A 21,554-nucleotide genomic window follows, 5' to 3' on the forward strand; every position below is an offset into this window, starting at 1 on the left:
TTTTTTTTTTATGTTACTGTATTGCTGAGAAAAATGTCATTCACAATTGATAATAGTGGAATATTGCTGTTAGCATGTGCAATGTCCTCCTAGTTCTACTCATTTCACTGTGCATCAATATGTATTTTCAAGTTTTTCTGAGAGAATCCGGCTAATGATTTCTTTTCTTTTTTATTTTATTTTATAAAGCTTTTTATTTTGAAAACATATGCATGGATAATATAACAACATTAACTCTTGCATAGACTTGTGTTTCAGATTTTCTCCTTCTTCCCCTCATCTCCTCTCCTAGATGGCAAGCAATTCAATATATCTTAAACATGTTAAAATATATGTTAATTTCAATATATATAAACATATTTATACAGTTCTCTTGCTGCATGAGAGAAATCAGACCAACAAGAGAAAATGAACAACAAAAAGAGAATGTTATGTTGTGATCCATATTCAATTCCCACAGTCCTCTTTTTGAGTATAGCTGGCTTCTTCATTACAAGATCATTGGAACTGGCATCAATCATCTCGTTATTGGAAAGTCATGTTCATCAGCATTGACCATCGTATAATATTGATGTTGTCATGTACAATGATCTCATGGTTCTGCTCATTTCACTTAGCATCAGTTCATGGAAGTTTCTCTGGGCCTTTCTAAAATCATCCTCCTGATCATTGCCTATAGAACAATAGTATTCTATGACATAGAAAAAATTATTATTTTTTTATTAATGAAGTCAATTATGCTAATAGTTTTCCTAATATTGAATCAGCCCTGCATTCCTGGTATAAATCCTACTTCATCATGGTGTATTACTGTAGGAATGATTTTCTGTAATTTCATTGATGATATTTTATTTAAGATTTTTGCATCAATATTCATTAGGGAGATTGCTCTATAATTTTCTCTCTGTGTTTTTTTTTCTACCTAGTTTAGGTATCATTATCATGTCTGTGTCATAAAAGGATTTTGGTAAACATCCTTCATTCCTTATTTTTTCAAATAGTTTATATAGTATTGAAGTTGATTGTTCTTTAAATGTTTGGTAGAATTCACATGTAAATCCTCTAGCCCTGGAGATTTTTTGTTAGGGAATTGATTAATAGCTTGTTCTATTTCTTTTTCTAAAATGGAACTATTTAAAAAATTTAGTTCCTCTTCTGTTAACCTGCATAATCTATATTTTGTAGATATCCCTCCATTTCATTTAGATTATCAAATTTGTGGGCATATAGTTGGGCAAAATAACTCCTAATTATTGCTCTAATTTTCTCTTCATTGGTGAAAATTCTTTCTTTTCATTTTTGATACTAATGATTTGATTTTCTTCTATCCTTTTCCTAATCAAATTAGCTAAAGATTTATCTATTTTGTTGGCCTTTTCATAAAATTAACTCATTTTTATTTATTAATTAAAGTTTTCTTATTTTAAGTTTTATTAATTTCTCCTTTTATTTTCAGAATTTCAAATGAGGTATTTAATTGAGGGTTTTTAATTTGTTCTTTTATTAAGCTTTTTTTTTCTTATAAGCCTAGTTCATTGATCTTAACTCTTTCTCTATTTTATGCAAGTAAGCATTTAGAGAGATTAAATTTTCCCTTATTACAACTTTGGATATATCCCACAAATTCTGGTATGTTGTCACATTGTTGTCATTCTCTTTATAGTCAAGTCATGAGAGTATACAGCACAAATATTATGTTTGGATGCATTTGTACAGATAGTTGGTCCTTTACAAGCAACCTTAGAAATCTTTTCTTCAAAAATCCATGGGCAATTATATAATAGCTGGGTAATCTTTAATGGAGACCCATGTGTGAAATTTGGAACTGTGGCCAATAAAATTTGCCACTCTGGGATGGTTTCACAGCATACATTAATTTGTACATTGGTATAAAAGGTGTATATCTTGTCAGGTCTTAGCCCAGATAATTGTATTATTCACTTAATGGTCTTTAATACAATTCTAGCCACAAGCACTGGATAAGGAGTAAGGCTTCGTTCTGGTTGTGCTGGGAGGTTCACCCACTCTATCACATTGTCTTCTTGATGAAGGACTGCTGTGGGTGCCTCTTTTATAGCAAAAACTGATATTTCCAAGGATTTTTGAGTAACTCTTTCAACCACATTAGATAAAGACAATTCAACTTCTCTCAAAGCCTCTTAAGCTTCTTTTGTAAGTTGGCATGGTGAATTTAAAGCACTGTCTCCCCTTAAAGTGTCATATAATTGTTGTAATTGATAGACAGTTAAGCTTAATACTGGATGCAACCATTGGATATCTCCTATCAATTTCTGAAAGTCATTTAAGGTGTTCAACTTCTCTGATTTTAAAGAAAGTTTTTGTACTATAAGCACCTTAGGATATGCTTCAGCTCCTAAATATTGAAAAGGAGTGTGCTTTGAAATTTTCCTGGAGCTATATGCAATTTGTAGTTTCTTAGTGTTTCTATGGTCTTTTGTAGATATGCTTCCAACATTTGCTCCTCATGTGTACAATCCAAGATATTATCCATGTAATGTAACAACATAACTTTTGGAAATGCTTTTTTTTTCTGGAGTAAGAGCAGCAGCCACATACATTTGACACATAGTAGGGCTATTTTTCATTCCTTGTGGCAAAACTGTCCATTCGTATCTTTTATAAGGCTCAGATAAATTAATGCTGGGTACTGAAAAGGCAAATCTTTTCATATCCTCCTTGTCTAGAGAGATAGAATAGAAACAATCCTTAATGTCTATAACTCTAAGAAGTCATTCTCTAGGAAACTGAGTGGGGGATGGAAGTCCAGGCTGAAGAGTTCCCATAGTTTCCATCTGTTTATTTATTTTTCTTAAATTAGTCAACATTCTCAATCTATTTGTTCAATTCTAATTTTTAGTATATACTAAATACTAATATTTAGTATATTTTCTTCAGTTATCTTTTTTAGCTCCTTTTGTAATTAGCTAATTAATTTTTTTTTTGTTCATTGCATTCTTTTTCCATTTTACAAATTTTGTTTTTCAGTGAATTGGTATCTTTTTCATATCTCTTTTGTAGGTCATTAAATGCTTTTTCCATTCCTTCTTGCAATGATCTCATTTCATTTCCCCATTTTTGTCCTAACTCTATTTTAAGAACCTTTCTGCAATCTCCCAAGACAACCTTGTGAAATGGGAACCAGCTCATGTCTCCCTTTGGAGCTTCATTTTGAGTTGTTTTGTCTTTAGGAACTTCAGGATTTGAGGTCTGTTCTTCTCTCTCTCCATAAAAGCTGTCTATGGTGAGAGTTCGTTTTGTTTTTTTTTTTTTTTATTCATTTTTATAATGCTTAAGGTCTGTTTAATGTAAAGGAGCGATAGTTGCTTTAATTTGCTCTGGAGCTGTTCTGATGATTGATTTCTAGTGCTGAATAATGGTGGCTAGGTCCTGAATTCTTCCAGGGCTCAGTGGTTTACAATTTGCCTTTTGCAACAAATCTGCCAAACCACCTGCTTGCAATCTAGAAATAGTAGCTTAAGACGCTCACAGAAGATTCCCTAGTGTGTGGAAACTACAATGGTCTGACTCCCCACCCCAACACCTTACCCCTTTTCCCTGTGCTGTGGTCTGGGCTCAGCAGATTGTCCCCCTGCTTATTTGCAACAGACCTATTGTGAAGTTCTTCTAAGGTATTTTCTTCTGATTATATGTTGTACTCCAAATATTTGTGGATTCTTTAACTCCAAAACCAGGTTAGAGGACTAACCTGCTGTTGGTTTGAGAGGTGAGAGGAGGTCATAGAAAATCATGTCTGCTCTCTGCCATCTTGGCTCCACCTCTCCATCATTTCTTATAGTACAATACTATTTCATCACAATCATATACCACAACTTGGTTAGCCATTCCCATACTGAAAAACATCAATTTCCAATTCTTTGTCAGAAGTGAGGAGCTGCGATACATATATTTTCTGATTTTAATCACTTATTTTTTTATTAATAATGAAACGATGATTAATAGATTAATGGCATCTCTAGTCTGGCTGACCTGTTTCCCATCTGTCCTGCAAATGTATTTTTCATGGCAACATTATTGGTTTATTAACTCTGAAATTCCTGTACTCAGGTCAGATTAAAAGTTCCATCTTGAACCTCATGATGTTTTACATAATGAAGGAAAAGTAATCTCTGACATGTACAGATAATATACGTTAATTACTTGTCAGGAGGCAATGTCATCTTTCCTTCAATTTTTGAAAAATCACCTGGCCATTTTAACTCCTATAAAATAATTTTACAATGAGTGTTTGGTGGGATTAGAGAGGCACAGAGGTGAAAATCAACAGCTAGGACAATCAAAAATAGATTAGAAAAGTCAAAATAACTCTTGAGACTGCTCAACATCACTACTGACTGCATTGGTATTTCAAGTACCTTGAAATTTATGAGTAGAAAAGGTGCCTTCTTTTTCCTTATCTTTATTTTAAAAATTAAATTGTACTACATTCTTTGCGAACACTCACAAATAGATGCAAGACTCCATCAGTCTACATTTAATTGCATACATAACTTCTGTCAGTAGTGAGCAGCTGATAAAGGGTAGATCAATTATCAAATTACCTCATAGTTTGGGAAATGCTTTCACATTCAAACCTATTTCTGTAACACTGCTGATGCACACAAGCCTGGCAGCAAAAACACACACATGCTTGATAGATTTCCAGAATGATAGTTGTAGACTTTCCCTCATCCTGGAAAGAGTAACCCATGTAGCCTAGTTCCATGTTGATGGACATAGTCTGTAAGACAATAGCAGTCCTCTAGTCCATCTTAACACTATCTCATAGACAGACTCTCCATCATAGTGTTGAACCACACTTCTGCAATAAGCTTTCTTATGCAAATGAGGACAGTCTCAGTTTCAGATTTGTTGGACCACATAACTCCAAAAGGGATTAGATTGACTTTTCACCACATATTCCATTCACATGAATCCAAGTACATCAGGAGATCATCCCACTGGCTGAAAAAAGTTCTACACATTTTTCCTGAGGCAGCATGCCTTAAGAATGCTCCAGGAAACCATTTAACACAAAGCAGGTTGTGAAGTGAAAGTCACAACCAGTGAGAATAACACAAAGTGAGAATAACTGTAAAGGGCTGAAACTCTTGAGTTGATGCCCTGAGGTCAGACAACCAAGCACTTAAAGCTAACTACTGATTGGACAATATTCTATTGGTATATGCTTGGAAAATGGCCCTTCCCACTATTCTGTGCTGGTTTAGTCTTTTGGTATATACAGAAAATTTGGGAAGGATTAGGGAGTGGAGTAAGACAAGCCAGAATCACTTGGGCAGTGGAGGTGGAAAAGGAAGGTTGTGGAGATCTTGTGTCCATTCCCTTCACTTCTACCCCTAAAGACCAAGAATAAAGACAAAGGACTTTTGCTTATCCTGACTCCGGCTGATTCTAAGGTATCCAGGGTGATAACTTGGTCTTAACAAATAACCTTATAAATAGGCCCTAATTCTGCTTTAACCAGAGTGTAGACAAGATTGGTATCCCTATGTTAATGTTGAAGCATATTGGCAGGGAAATAAAGGGAAGCTTGCATAGTAATTGTGTGTGCTCTACTACACCTGTATTGTGGATTAAAAAAAAATACTTTCTAAGGATGAACACCTGGAATATTCCAATATTAAATTTACTTGGGGGGGAAAAGTGGCATATTGTATTTGAAAATCCTCTAGTTGTTTTCCTTATTCATTTACAAAAATATGATTAAATAATCATCAAAATCAATTAGGCATAAACTCCATATCTACCAAAAGTATGGATACAATCTAAAAGAATGAGAGCTGAGTGAAGAATACAATTTCAACTTTGACTCTTAGATCCTTGCTATTGGTAGATTGTAGCTCTCTATGGGAATTACATGAATAAAATTCAGGGCATCTAAAGTCATAGTGTGAACTTTATTCTTTCTATTAATCCAAAAAAAGAAACTAAAAAAGGGACAGGAAAATTGGGGCATATAGCCTTTCATACTGCTAAACTGTCTGTCTTGGAAAAAGAAAAGCCATTACCAGTATGTGAGGCAAAGGATTTGCCTGGTATGAACTCTAGGCAGTCAATGAGCTGAGAGAAGTCAGTTTGTGGCACATTACATGGATGAGGGCCAGGAATTGGCCATTTTTATGGTTCCATCTTTTTCCTTGTCTTCTAGTTTATTATTTTCACTTCTGTATTATCTTTCAAATTCTCTAAAATGAGATTAACATTTGTAGTCAGCGCCTGAACACAGTGGAAACTGGCAATCAGAGAAATAGGCAAGAAATCCTGCTCATCAATCTTCCTCCTAAGAAAGAAGTTCCATTCCAAATTTTCTATATTGAAATAATATTTAATTTACCACTTAATGTATTCTTTGAGCAATTTTTCATCCACAGAATACATTTGAACTCCTGTACCATCATCATAGTAATACATCATGCTAATGTTAAGTTCTAGTTGAAATGCCTAGGCATTTCTTTCACCATGTTGTTCTCGATAACCATACAAATATCCAAAATTCATTCAAGGATTTCCTCTGCCTCATCTTCTTCCCTGACCATGTCCTCTTCCTCGATCTCTAAAGCAATCTCGAATTTTACCTTCTTCACTTCTCACACTAGAAACTTCATCCTGATCGTCTCTCTTCTATTATATCTCCAACTTCATGGATCATTTAGTCAGTTGTTATGTGCAGACTTATTTGCTTCTGGTTGAGATCTTGATCCTGTTATTTCTTGGCTACCAGGTCTTACATCATCTAAATGAAACAGTACTCATGTTTGTCTTTGGTTTGCAAGAGTAACACTCACCTGTATTATTAATTATTTGGTAAATAGGATGTTTATTATTAATTATCCAGATATTATATCTTTTGGATTTTTCATTCACCAAAATCCAGAATATCATATTTCAAGCCCTTAGATCTTTAATGAAGAAACTGCTAAATCTTGTGTTATTCTGATTGTGACTTCATGGTATTTGAATTGTTTCTTTCTGGCTGCTAGCAATATTTTCTTATTCAGTTAGGACTGCGGGACTTTGACAATTATATTCCTGGAAGTTTTAATTTTAGGATCTCTTTCAAGGAGATAACTAGTGGGTTCTTTTAATTTATATTTTATCCTCTGACTCTAGAATATTAGGGAAATTTAACTTAATTACCTTAAAAGTGATGTCGAGGATTTTTTGATAATCATGGCATCTGGGAAATCCAATGTATTTTAAATGATTTCTTTTGAATCTGTCTTCCAGGTTAGTTGTTTTTCCATTGAAATAGTGCACATTTTCTTCTTTTTTATAATTTTGTTTTATTGTTTCTTCATGTCTTATGGAATCATTAGCTTCCCTATGTTCAATTCAAACTTATAAGGAATTATTTATTTTTCAGTGAGCTTTATAACCTCCTTCTCCATGTGGCCAATTCTGCTTTTGAAGAAGTTTTTCTTTTATATGAATTTTTGTATATATATATATATTTTTTTTTTCATTTGGCCAATGCTACTTTTAGAGAACTTGTCTTCAGTAGATATTTGCACCTCTTTTTAAAAAAAAGTTTTTTTTTTCATTTTCATTATATATGCATATATAATTTTAATATTCATTCTTGCCAAACCTTGTGTTGCAAATTTTTTCCCTCTTTTACTTCCTCTTTCTCCTCCATATGGCAAGTAATTCAATATATGTAAAACATATGCAATTCCTCTATACATATTTCTACAATTATAATGCTGTTTTGTGCTTCTTTTACCATTTGACCTATTTTTCTTTGTAAAATTTTATTTTCTTCAGGTTTTTAAATGCCTCCTTAACCAAAGAGTTGATTTTTCTGACATGATTTTCTTGTATCATTCTCATTTCTTCCCCCAAATTTTCCCCTTATCTCTCTTACTTGATTTTAAAATTCTTTTTTAGGTTTTTTAGGAATTTGGGAAGGGGATAAAAACAATTCACATTTTTCTTTGAGGTTTTTGATATAGAAGTTTTAACTTTGTTGTCTCTTTCTGAATATATGATCTTCCCTGCATCCATGATAGCTTTCTATGTCAGGTTCTCTTATTGTTGTTTTCTCACAGCTTAAATTTTCTACTTTTAACTTTATGTAAAATTTAGTATAATTATATCATAATCATATAATATAATCACATATAATTGAAGTTTATATAATTATATGTTATTATATTTTACATTAACTTTGTGTTAAAGTTGGTCTCAGAGATCGTGGAGGCACTGTCGCAAGCTTTAGGGGTTTTGTGCATTTGTTTCCAAATCTAATTCTGCAAGTCTGTAATTTTTCAGTTCTTTCAAGATGATATGCTCTAAATAAAGGTTTATTTATTATGTTTTATGTTTCTTGCCTATTTTAACCTGTGAGTACACACAAGCATTATTTTCTGCTCTGGAACTGTGACTCAGAATTGTGAATGTTACTGAGTATGAGCAATGCAATAGAGTTCTGTACATAGTGCCACCAAAGAGACATTTGTAACCTCCTTTTGACCAGTTGTCAGAGTCCCTTATCATCTGTGGAATACGATTGCCATAAGATAGTTTTGCCAGTTCAGTGATCCCTAAGCTCTATTGCTGTCTTGCCAGGACATAAACTGCATTGCACTAAGTGCCATTATCACCCCAGTAAGATGGATCTTTCTGGGGAATCTTATAAGTTATTTTGATCTAGAAAATGTTTTTCTTTCTTTTTCTATATATATTCTCCCACTCTAGAATTCATTGAAGGCTTATTTAATGTTCTTTGGAAGGGAATTTGGGAGCGTTCAGAGAAATTCCTGTATTTTCTCCACCATCATGGTTATTTCCCCTTAATAGAGAATTTTCAAGTATCATCTTTGAACTACTGTTTTTCATTATCTTACTTGAGAAGTAGACACTTAACTAGAGAGACAACCATAAATTATATACCAGTAGTGGGGATAAGCAGTCTAATGGCTAATTTAGAATTGTGATAAGAACTCAACTGGTGATGACAATTCCTGATTTCATTAAAGCAAAGGAACCTGAATAATAAAACATTATATCTACATGATAATAGTCCAGATAATATAATTGAGCAGATAATAACAAAGCTCAACAAGCCAATATGGAATTATTTTTGGTTCTATCTGGTGAAAAATATGGAAGAGAGATTGTTAGGATCCAATTAATTGGGGGAGTTGTCTTCTTTGAGTATTTCTGACACCAATAATTTTGATCTTCTGAAGCAGCTTGAAAGATGTTTTTTGTTATTTAAAGTGCCAGTATGCTAACATGGATAGGAGCAGCTCAATTTTGAAAATGAATAGAAATGGAAAATGATGAGAAATGTAGAAGAAGAAAAGAAATTGATATGTGACATTTCAGCTTTCAAAAAAGAAAATATGGGTTGTGATTTATTCAAGGTGATCATCTTTCAGGATTTTTAGATTATTTTATTAAATATTTTATAAGCACTGAGGAAATGAAGGAAATGTTAACTACAAATAAATAATACTGGGACTACATACATTTTCTTTTTTTATTGTGTTGCTAAAGTGACAAATTATAAAAATTCTATAAACAAAGCATGACTGGATTTTCAAAAGTCATTTAACATGTTTTCTCACTTCATCTTTGGGGGCAATATTGCTGATGTGAACTTTATGATGACAGGTGAATTTATAATTGTATTAATAACTATGGGAGAAGGGTGATTAATGATTTAACCTCATCCATAAAGGATATATAGTGTAATCACAGATTGCATATATGATGGATTTGTGGGTTCCAAGAAGCTGAAAGGGAAGAGGAAAGGGTTCGTTAATGTATTAAGAGAATTAGGATTTAAAAAGAGCTCAACATACTGCGTCTTCTTACTTAAGAACTAAAAATGAATGGGGAATAAATATAAAGTTGTATAGTTAAGTTTAAAAAATAATATAAGTACAAGATGGGGAATCTATGTCTATGGGGCCATTAATATATATATATATAGCTATTCAAAATTCCTGTGGGTTTAAAGTTAATTATAAATTGTAAAGAACTATTTAGGCAAATTTGATCTCTTATTCATAATAGCATGAGTCAATTAGATGACATAGCAGCACCTCCTCAAAAAACAATCTAATCACAAAGTTCATTTAGTAAAAGTCCAATGCCCAGAATGAGGGAATTAACAATATTTTAGTATGCAATTATTACTTTAAATAGAATATTGAATTCAATATGTACTCATTTTAAAAATGATTCTAGATGAAGATCATATATTAAAAGAACTGAGAATATTCACAGTGAAAAGCAGGAGAACAAAAGGATCATTATAATAATCATTGGAAACTGTCTTTAAATAGTGAAGGATTCATGAAAGAAATGCAATTTAAGAAATACTGGGAAGAAAAGCAAAGATTTGGATAGAGAGAAGAATTTCACTTAAATCATGATTCTAACCAAATTCACATTAAACATTATGGTATTGTTAGCATTATACATATTTGAATAAAAGTTACATGACAAATATGGCATTTGAAGATTAGTCTTACAGTCTTGGTATTGCCAAAATAATCTTGGGATGAATAGTAAATATGAAATGTTATGCTACAACTCAAAATATCTTTTTTCCTGTATTAGGTTACTAGTCTTAAGGAGCTATTATGCCATAAATTAGCAGAGGTGATGTATTTTGGACAGGAGATATGGGGTAGGTAGGATTGAGGCTGAGTATGATGAAAACACTGTTTAGTAACACAATTAGAGGTCTGAAAGAGCAAGGTTCTAGGCATGATTGAGGTTGAAAACTTCTTTAAAGTAAATAATGAAGGCAAAATTGGTAAAGCATCAGTAAGAAGCCATGTAGTAGAAGATAAGTAAGTTCTGCAACACTTTTGTTGTTGTCTGATAACTCTAACAAGGCAGCTTCCAAAAATGAGAGGTGAAGGTGTTTGAACCTTTTTATAACTTGAACAAGTCTTACTTCAGAAGAATGGAAAAGATCCAGATAAATTGTTGGATAATCTGACCCTCAACAAAGAAATCTGTCTTTTTCTATCCATGAATTCTTGTTATAAGTGTCATATTAGTAGAGCTTCTTATTCTTAACAAATTTAGGATAGTATAGGAAATTTTAGATTCTCTGTTTCAGAGTAAGATCTTGTGGTGTTCTCTTCTTTAAAATATAATGGTTCTCTGTGGGAGAGCAGGTTTCTTAGGGAGGTTTTCTGGAGGCAACCTTAGTTTCAGCTCAGAGTAATAATCACTCCAAATGCAGCCAGCTGATAAAATGCAAACGTTTATTTTCTCCTTCCAAAATAGTCTGGTTAGTTTTTCTAAGAGGGCTATTTTTCTGATTGGTTCCAAGAGCTCTGGCAGTTGTCCTTTGCTTCTGCTTTCTTCAGCCTCCAGCCAGCACAAAGGTGGAAGATGGAATGACTCTGTCTTGTCTGTGAGAGAGGGCTTCTGGCTCTCAATCTTCCAGAGTGCTTTGTATCTGTCCCAGAGTGCCTCTGTGTCTGCTCCCCCTCTGTCAATTTTCCAAACTAACTAACTTGAAGCTCTAAGAGCTTCTTTATATATGATCTCCCAAAGGTTGACTCCTCCTCTGAGAGAGTAGGATTATGGGATCTGAGTGGGATTATGGGTTTCTGACTTGTGATTCTCCCAAAAGTGTGAACTCCAATGAGTACTTATATACATTAGTGAGCTAGAGGATTTGCTAAGTACCATGCTAAATTAGGCAACTGACTTATCACTTTGTAAGGATTCTAACAAGATCTCATTCCTCATTTTTCAAAGATTTCTTTTGTTAGAGTTTTCTTTAAAGTGTTGTGTGTCAAAAGAATTCAAAGTTCAGTGAAAATAGATATACTTATGAATGCTGCATGCATCATCCATGACTGTTATTATAAATGTTACAACTTTTAAAATAAAGACAACATCCTTCTAAAACTACTAGAAAATATAATATTTGTGGGCAGGAGGTAAGAAAGATCTTCTACTGCAATGTAGTAACTGGGAAGAAATTTAATTCTTTGACACTACAATATTCATAATTTGTAGAATAATCTAATTTTTGCCAGAGGAAATGGTGCTATGAAGAAATACAAAAAAGTCACACAATCTGGAACTAAGTAATTATATAAGGTGTGAAAAGGATCCCTTACCTGTGTGGTATTAGTGTAAAAAAAGACATGAGCTAGGATAACACTGAGATAACAAATGCATTTTGGCTTGATTGTTTTTTTAAAGCAAAGAGGTAGGGTAATGAAAATATCTAAGGCCTTCTGTAGGAGGATAAAATGATCTAAAGAAATTTAGAAGAATTAGTGATACAGAGAGGAAGAGAATTTTAAAATCACACATTTTCATTAAAATAGTTTCTTTTTTGCAAAATTCCTCTTCTCATCATAAAATTTAAGATGCTATTGTGACATAATAGTTATTTTTAGAAAGGAGGTTTTAGGATATAAACAATATGGATTCAAAGCCTCCCTTGACTATGTTAATTGGACAAATCACTTAATTTTTCAGTACCTCAAACACTTAGTAAATTAAGTTGCAGAGTAGAAGAAAATATGCATTGATAGAGAAAGATTTCTTATTTGAATTTCCTGTGCAAATTTAATCACAAGCCTGATCCAAAAATTAGATAAGTAGAGTTTTCTTTCTTTTTTTCCCCCAAATTGAGAACAGTTAAATTGAGTCAGTAAATGAAAACTCTTAAGTCACATATTCCATTATTACTGTTTATTTTTAGCCCAATCTATTATTATTCTTTTCTGAGCATTAGTTTTCAGGTGGTAGCTTGCAATATCCATTATTCCATGAAAGTCTTCTTTGATTGTTTTGCCTAATCTCCTGAACTTGTCACTGGTCAGGAAAGGTGTGAGTTGTTGTATCATGTCTTTTCTAAAGAGATTTATTTGAGTTATTTGGATTCAATAACTTACTGTCACTCATCATCTTACTTTAACTCAAAATCAATTTTTGACATCTGTTTCTCCCCTCTGCAACAGCATAATGGCAGAAAGAAGACCCCTGAAGACAAAACAACAAAAGCAAAAATCCTGGAAACATTTGGAGAAAAGAAAGAGGGACTGGAGCAGGAACTGTTAAGAAAAGATAGGTTGATAGAAAAAATTGTGAATTTCATTAAGGACTAGGCAATTAATTTTTTAGTCATCAACTATGGTAGAAACAAAGTGAAATAATGCATAAAACAGAATGTATTAGGTACAAGAGTATATTACATGTAACTTACATAACTACCCCTTGTATTTATTTGTGCATATGTGAGTAAATATTCCACAATAAGTCCAATAATCTTTCCACTTCAGGCCATCTTACTTATTACATTGTTAACCCAACTTCCCACCCACCCTACCTATTAGACGCACAGCATTGTAGGTCTTTCCTATGACTACTATTATCTTATATTTATCCTCTATGTATTATTATATAAGTTCTTTAAGGACAAAAACTGTCATAGTTTTATATTACAAGCAGAACACATAGTAGGTATTAATACAAAATTATTCATTCATTCAATTATTCAGTGTCTCATTTATTCATGATGCTATATACTCATATGCATAAAGTTGAATATTATAATTGCTTAAAAGACTGAACAATGCAATCACTAAACAAATCTATGGTTCTACCTTACACTAATCAGATGGGTAAATTTGACAGATGAGGAAAATTGCAATTTTTAGAAGGAATGTGGAATGATAGGTACATTAAAGCACGATTTTTCATGTTTCATAATTTCTGTTTGGTCAATTCTAAATTTTAGATAGTTATTCTTGGGGTACTAGTTTGTATCTCTAGTTTCCAGCTTTTAATTCTGTTTTGTTATCTTTCCCAAAAAATTCTCATTTCTTTAGCCATTTCCCCCTTTTCCATGTTAATTTGTTTTTTTTTTTTCAAATAATTTAAATTTCTTTTCAACTCTTCTTTTAACTCTTTCAGGAATATTGGTACACTTTGTGTCCAAGTTTCTTTTTCTTTGAGGATTTGCTTATAGATGTTTTCTGGTTATTTTCTTCAGATCAGTTTGTGCTTTGATATTTCCTGGCTTCATAATAACTCTTTATTGGGGGATTTTATTTTTGCTTTTGCTTGGTTGCTCATTCTTCTGTCTACTTCTTAACTTTGGACTTTTTGTTATAATTGAGTTCTGTACACTTCTTGAGTGAATTCTAGTCTCAACTCTCATTTATGTCCTATTGCTTTCACACCTTGGGGGACAGGGAGAAGTAAGTTTTCAGTACTCCCAAAATTATGCTACTCAGGAGGCAAATTCTGTTCAATGCCTTTCTGATTGAAATGTATAAGTAACTTACCCACGATAGGTTCTATCCTGTTTAGAAATCTCAGTAGAATACTGTGAGACTCAGTCATTATAAGCATATTCCTTGAAAACCAGACCTGGGCAATGTAATGTTCTCGGTTGGTTTTCTGGAGCAGCCTTTGTTTCAGCCAAGTAATCACCACAAGAAGAGCCAGGTGTTAAAGTCCAAATTCCTTATTTTCTCCTTCACAATCTAGTTTCCTTCCCTGTAGCCCAGGCTAGCTTTCTTAGGGCCTTTCTGCCAGCCTTGGTCTCAGTGGGGGAAGTGCAGGAGGCCAGCCACCACTATGTTGTGAGAAGTGAATAAATCTAGCTCTGTATCCCTTCTGAGTCTGTGTCTGGCCCTTCTGAGTCTGTCTCTGGTTCTGTTTATATGCTCTACACTGAATATAAACCAATCATTATATCACTAGCAAACCATTATTTATTGTAAGATTAAATCAATCATACTGAACTTAGAGAATTATTAACTGTAGTGTTCTTCTTCTTTTGTAAAATATAATGGTTCTCTCTGAGAGCAGGTTTCTCGGGGGAAGTTTTGTGGAGGCAGCCTTAGTTTCAGTTCTTATCAATAATCACTTCAAACTCAGCCAGCTGATAAAATCCAAACATTTATTTTCCCCTTCTAAGTCTTGTCTCTTTCCTTGGGCCCAGTTAGTTTTCCTGACTCCTGGCAATCTTCCGAACTAACTGACTTCACTAACAGGGACCCTTTTTATGCTCTTTTAGAGATGTGAACTCAAAGGTTGACTCCTCCTCTGAGAGTGGGATTATGGGAGGTGTGAATTCACAAAGTTACCAAGTTAATTGTGTATCCCCCATACTTGTGAACTCCAATGTATAAGCCAATGTGCGAATTCTCAAAGTTGTAAACTCAAGCATTGTTTCTACCAATACTAGTGACTTAAGACCTTGTAAGGATTTGCTCTAATGTGTGAACCAATAAGCATTTTTTTTATTGTAATTCTGCCTTTAATTGCAATCTGACTGGAAAATTATTCTTTGATTAACATTTTTAAACAGGTGAGATATCTGGAATAAGAGGTTTAATGTTTATTGCCCGTAATTGATAATTCTTGAGTTATTTTGCCACATTCTATTTCCTCCTAACAACATTTTGAGCCTGCCAGCTTTTCTAAGGCTTTAAAAATGCAACCATTTCCCACCACTCTCATGTAAAGCAAAGCAAAGGAAAACAAAACCTACAAAACCAAAATTCCTCCCGGGTTGTTTCATTTGCCTTTGCTATTTTTTTTTAATTTAATAATAACTTTGTATTGACAGAATCCATGCCAGGATAATTTTTACACAGCATTATCCCTTGCAATCACTTATGTTTCGTTTTTTCCCCTCCCTCCCTCCTCCCCCCCCCAAGATGGCAAGCAGTCCTATATATGTTAAATATGTAGCAGTATATCCTAGATACAATACATATTTGCAGAACCGAACAGTTCTCCCACTGCACAGGGAGAGTTGAATTCAGAAGGTAAAAATAACTCAGGAAGAAAATCAAAAATCAAATAGTTCACATTCATTTCCCAGTATTCCTTCTTTGGGTGTAGCTGTTTCTGTCCATCATTTATCCAATGAAACTCAGTTAAGTCTCTTTGTCAGAGAAATCCACTTCCATCAGAATACATCCTCATACAATATCGTTGTCGAAGTGTATAATGATCTCCTGGTTCTGCTCATCTCACTTAGCATCAGTCCATGTAGGTCTCTCCAAGCCTCTCTGTATTCATCCTGCTGATCATTCCTTACAGAGCAATAATATTCCATAACATTCATATACCACAATTTACCCAGCCATTCTCCAATTGATGGGCATCCATTCATTTTCCAGTTTCTAGCCACTACAAACAGGGCTGCTACAAACATTTTGGCACATACAGGTCCCTTTCCCTTTTTTAGTATCTCTTTGGGGTATAAGCCCAATAGAAACACTGCTGGATCAAAGGGTATGCACAGTTTGATAACTTTTTGGGCATAATTCCAGATTGCTCTCCAGAATGGCTGGATTCGTTCACAATTCCACGAACAATGCATCAGTGTCCCCGTTTTCCCGCATCCCCTCCAACATTCATCATTATTTTTTCCTGTCATCTTAGCCAATCTGACAGGTGTGTAGTGATATCTCAGAGTTGTCTTAATTTGCATTTCTCTGATCAATAGTAATTTGGAACACTCTTTCATGTGAGTGGTAATAGTTTCAATTTCTTCATCTGAAAATTGTCTGTTCATATCCTTTGACCATTTATCAATTGGAGAATGGCTTGATTTTTTATAAATTTGAGTCAGTTCTCTATATATTTTGGAAATGAGGCCTTTATCAGAACCTTTAATTGTAAAGATGTTTTCCCAGTTTGTTGCTTCCCTACTAATCTTGTTTGCATTCGTTCTGTTTGTACAAAGGCTTTTTAATTTGATATAATCAAAATTTTCTATTTTGTGATTGGTAATGGTCTCTAGTTCATCTTTGGTCACAAATTTCTTTCTCCTCCACAAGTCTGAGAGATAAACTATCCTATGTTCCTCTAATTTATTTATAATCTCGTTCTTTATGCCTAGGTCATGGACCCATTTTGATCTTATCTTGGTATGTGGTGTTAAGTGTGGGTCCTTGCCTAATTTCTGTCATACTAATTTCCAGTTATCCCAGCAGTTTTTATCAAATAATGAAATCTTATCCCAAAATTTAGAATCTTTGGGTTTGTCAAACACTAGATTGCTATAGTTGACTATTCTGTCTTGTGAACCTAACCTTTTCCACTGATCAACTAATCTATTTCTAAGCCAATACCAAATGGTTTTGGTGACTGCTGCTTTATAATATAATTTTAGATCAGGTACAGCTAGACCACCTTCATTTGATTTTTTTTTCATTAATTCCCTTGAGATTCTCGACTTTTTATTGTTCCATATGAATTTTGTTGTTATTTTTTCTAAATCATTAAAATATTTTCTTGGAAGTCTGATTGGTATAGCACTAAATAAATAGATTAGTTTAGGGAGTATTGTCATCTTTATTATATTCGCTCGGCCTATCCAAGAGCACTTAATATTTTTCCAGTTATTTAAGTCTGACTTTATTTGTGTGAAAACTTTTTTGTAATTTTGCTCATATAATTCCTGACTTTCCTTTGGTAGGTAGATTCCCAAATATTTTATGCTATCAACAGTTATTTTGAATGGAATTTCTCTTTGTATCTCTTGCTCTTGGATTTTGTTGGTGGTATATAAGAATGCTGAGGATTTATGGGGATTTATTTTGTATCCTGCTACTTTGCTAAAATTATGAATTATTTCTAGTAGCTTTTTAGTAGAATCTCTGGGGTTTTCTAGGTATACCATCATATCATCTGCAAAGAGTGATAATTTGGTTTCCTCATTGCCTACTCTAATTCCTTTAATATCTTTCTCGACTCTTATTGCCGAGGCTAGTGTTTCTAATACAATATTGAATAATAATGGTGATAGTGGGCAACCTTGCTTCACTCCAGATCTTACTGGGGAAGGTTCCAGTTTTTCCCCATTGCATATGATGCTTACTGAAGGTTTAAAATATATGCTCCTAACTATTTTAAGGAAAAGTCCTTTTATTCCTATGCTCTCAAGTGTTTTTATTAGGAATGGCTGTTGGATTTTATCGAATGCTTTTTCTGCATCTATTGAGATGATCATATGGTTTTTGTTTGGTTGGTTGTTGATATAGTCAATTATGTTAATAGTTTTCCTAATATTGAACCAGCCCTGCATTCCTGGTATAAATCCTACTTGGTCATAGTGTATTATCCTGGGGATGATTTTCTGTAATCTTTTTGCTAATATTTTATTTAAGATTTTAGCATCAATGTTCATTAGGGAGATTGGTCTATAATTTTCTTTCTCTGTTTTCAGCCTACCTGGTTTAGGTATCAGTACCATAGCTGTGTCATAAAAGGAGTTTGGTAGGACTCCTTCAATCCCTACTTCTTCAAATAGTTTATTTAGCATTGGAGTTAATTGATCTTTAAATGTTTGATAGAATTCAGATGTAAATCCATCTGGTCCTGGGGTTTTTTTCTTAGGGAGTTGATTGATAGTTTGTTCTATTTCTTTTTCTGAGATAGGAGTGTTTAGGATATTTACTTCTTCCTCTGTTAGTTTAGGCAAGTTATATTTTTGGAGGTATTCTTCTATTTCATTTAAGTTGTCGAATTTATTGGCGTAAAGTTGGGCAAAGTAACTCCTAATTATTGCTCTAATTTCCTCTTCGTTAGTGGTGAGTTCTCCCTTTTCATTTTTAAGACTAACAATTTGATTTTCCTCTTTCCTTTTTTTAATCAGATTTACTAAGGGTTTGTCTATTTTGTTGGTTTTTTCATAGAACCAACTCTTAGTTTTATTAATTAATTCAATAGTTTTTTTACTTTCAATTTTATTGATCTCTCCTTTTATTTTTTGAATTTCCAGTTTAGTGTTTGATTGGGGGTTTTTAATTTGTTCCTTTTCTAGCATTTTTAGTTGCAAGCCCAATTCATTGACCTTCTCTTTCTCTATTTTATACAAATAGGCCTCTAGAGATATGAGATTTCCCCTTATTACCGCTTTGGCTGCATCCCATACATTTTGGTATGATGTCTCATTATTATCGTTTTCTTGGATGAAATTATTAATTATGTCTATAATTTGCTGTTTCACCCAATCATTCTTTAGTATGAGATTATTTAGTTTCCAATTATTTTTTGGTCTACTTTCCTGTGGCTTTTTATTGAATGTAATTTTCAATGCATCATGGTCTGAAAAGGATGCATTCACTATTTCTGCCTTACTGCATTTGAGTTGAGGTTTTTATGTCCTAATATATGGTCAATTTTTGTATAAGTTCCATGAACTGTTGAAAAGAAGGTGTACTCCTTTCTGTCCCCATTACATTTTCTCCAGAGATCTATCATATCTAATTTTTCTAGTATTCTATTTATCTCTTTGACTTCTTTCTTATTTATTTTGTGGTTTGATTTATCTAATTCTGAGAGTGCAAGGTTGAGATCTCCCACTATTATAGTTTTACTGTCTATTTCTTCTTGCAGCTCTCTTAATTTCTCTTTTAAGAATTTAGATGCTACACTACTTGGTGCATATATGTTTAATATAGATACTTCTTCATTATTCATTCTACCCTTTAGCAAGATATAGTGCCCTTCCTTATCTCTTTTGATTAGATCAATTTTTGCTTTAGCTTGATCTGAGATCAGGATGGCTACCCCTGCTTTTTTGGCTTCACCTGAAGCATAGTAGGTTTTGCTCCAACCTTTTACCTTTAACCTGCATGTATCACCCCGCTTCAGGTGTGTTTCCTGTAAACAACATATTGTAGGATTCTGGCTTTTAATCCATTCTGCTAACCGCTTCCTCTTTATAGAGGAGTTTACCCCGTTCACATTTATGGTTAAAATGACCAATTCTGTATTACTTGCCATCTTGTTAACCCCGGTTTATGCTTTTCTCCCTTCTTACTCCCTTACCCCCCTTCCCAGTATTAAGCTTGTGAGCACCACTTACTTCTCACAGCCCTCCCTTTTTTAGTATCCCTCCCTCCCCCTTAGAGTCCCCCCCCCAATTTACCTCTTTCCCTCCCAGATACCGTATTCCCTTCCACTTAGCTTATTCCTTCCCTTTTCACTTTTCCCTTCTCACTTTTCAATGAGGTGGGAGAAGTTTCACCATAGATTGAATGTGTCTAAAATTCTTCTCTTAATGCCAATTCTGAAGGCAGTAAAATACTCACTATATTCATCCCTCTCCATTCTTTCTCTCAGATATACTAGGTTTTCTTTGCCTCTTCATGAAATGTAGTACCCCCACTTTCCCTTTTTTCTGGTACAATGTCCTTTCCACATCTAGTTTCTAGTACAAGGTATACATGTATTCTTTATACATCTTTATAGCCGGAATACAGTTCCCAAGATTAATCTTTACCTTTTTAGATTTCTCTTGAGTTCTGTGCTTGTAGATCAAATTTTTTGTTAAGTTCTGGCTTTTTCATCAGAAATAGATGGAATTCGCTTACTTTGTTGAATGTCCATCTTCTTCCCTGGAAAAAGATGCTCATTCTCGCTGGGTAAGTTATTTTTGGTTGCATACCAAGTTCCTTAGCCTTTCGGAATATCATGTTCCAGGCCCTTCGATCCTTTAATGTGGATGCTGCCAGATCCTGGGTGATCCTTATTGTGGCTCCTTGATACTTGAATTGGGTTTTTCTAGCCGCTTGCAGTATTTTTTCCTTCGCCTGAGGGTTCTGGCATTTGGCCACTATATTCCTTGGTGTTTTGATTTTAGGATCCCTTTCAGTAGGGGATCGATGAATTCTTTCAATGTCTATTTTACCCTCTGTTTCTATGACTTCTGGGCAGTTCTCTTTGATAATTTCCTGGAAAATAGTGTCCAGGCTCTTTTTTTCATCATACTTTTCTGGAAGTCCGATGATTCTCAGGTTGTCTCTCCTGGATCTGTTTTCCAGGTCTGTTGTCTTCCCCAGAAGGTATTTCACATTCTTTTCCATTGTTTGATTTTTTTGGATTTGCTTGACTGATTCTTCTTGTCTCCTCGAGTCATTCAATTCCACTTGTTCAATTCTGATTTTCAGTGAAGTATTCTCTTCACTCACTTTTTTAAAATCTTTTTCTAATTGTCCAATTGAGTTCTTTTGTTCTGTGGAATTTTTTTCCATTTCGCCAATTTTGTTTTCCAGTTCACCAATCCTATTTTTCAAGGATTTGGTTTCTTTATCCACTCTCTCTTTAACTGACTTCTCCAGGCTCTTTTGCCAAGCCTCCCTCTCCTTTTCCCATTTTTCTTCTAGCTCCCTTGTGAGAGCCTTTTTAATTTCCTCCATGAGATTCATCTGTGCTGAGGAACATATGATCTCCTCCTTTGGGGATTCACCTGGGGACTGTTTGTTTTTAGTCTCCTCAGGATTTGGAGTCTGCTCTTTATCTGTATAGAAGCTGTCAAGGGTTAAATTCTTTTTCAGCTTCTTGCTCATTCTGTATAATAATCAAAGACAAACTATCAAAGAAACAGAAGAAAAAAACCCTTGAATGGAGGCTGCTTTCTTTGGGGGAAGGGTAGGGTATTCGTGAGGCACGGGTCCTACTGTGCTATGGCGCCTGCGCGCTGAGATCCGAGCGCTCTGAGATCCGAGCGGGCTGAGACACTGTGGGGGGAGGGGTGGCCAGGTCCCGAG

At 34.1% G+C, this 21,554-nt stretch overlaps 1 pseudogene; it reads right to left on the reverse strand.

The window, feature by feature from the left end:
- Positions 1-6,003: 6,003 nt before the first annotated feature.
- Positions 6,004-21,554, reverse strand: part of LOC127546505 (la-related protein 1B-like) — a 43,980-nt pseudogene continuing 28,429 nt past the window's right edge.

The sequence above is a fragment of the Antechinus flavipes genome, chromosome 2 (genome assembly GCF_016432865.1).
Source record: "Antechinus flavipes isolate AdamAnt ecotype Samford, QLD, Australia chromosome 2, AdamAnt_v2, whole genome shotgun sequence".
NCBI lineage: Eukaryota > Metazoa > Chordata > Mammalia > Dasyuromorphia > Dasyuridae > Antechinus > Antechinus flavipes.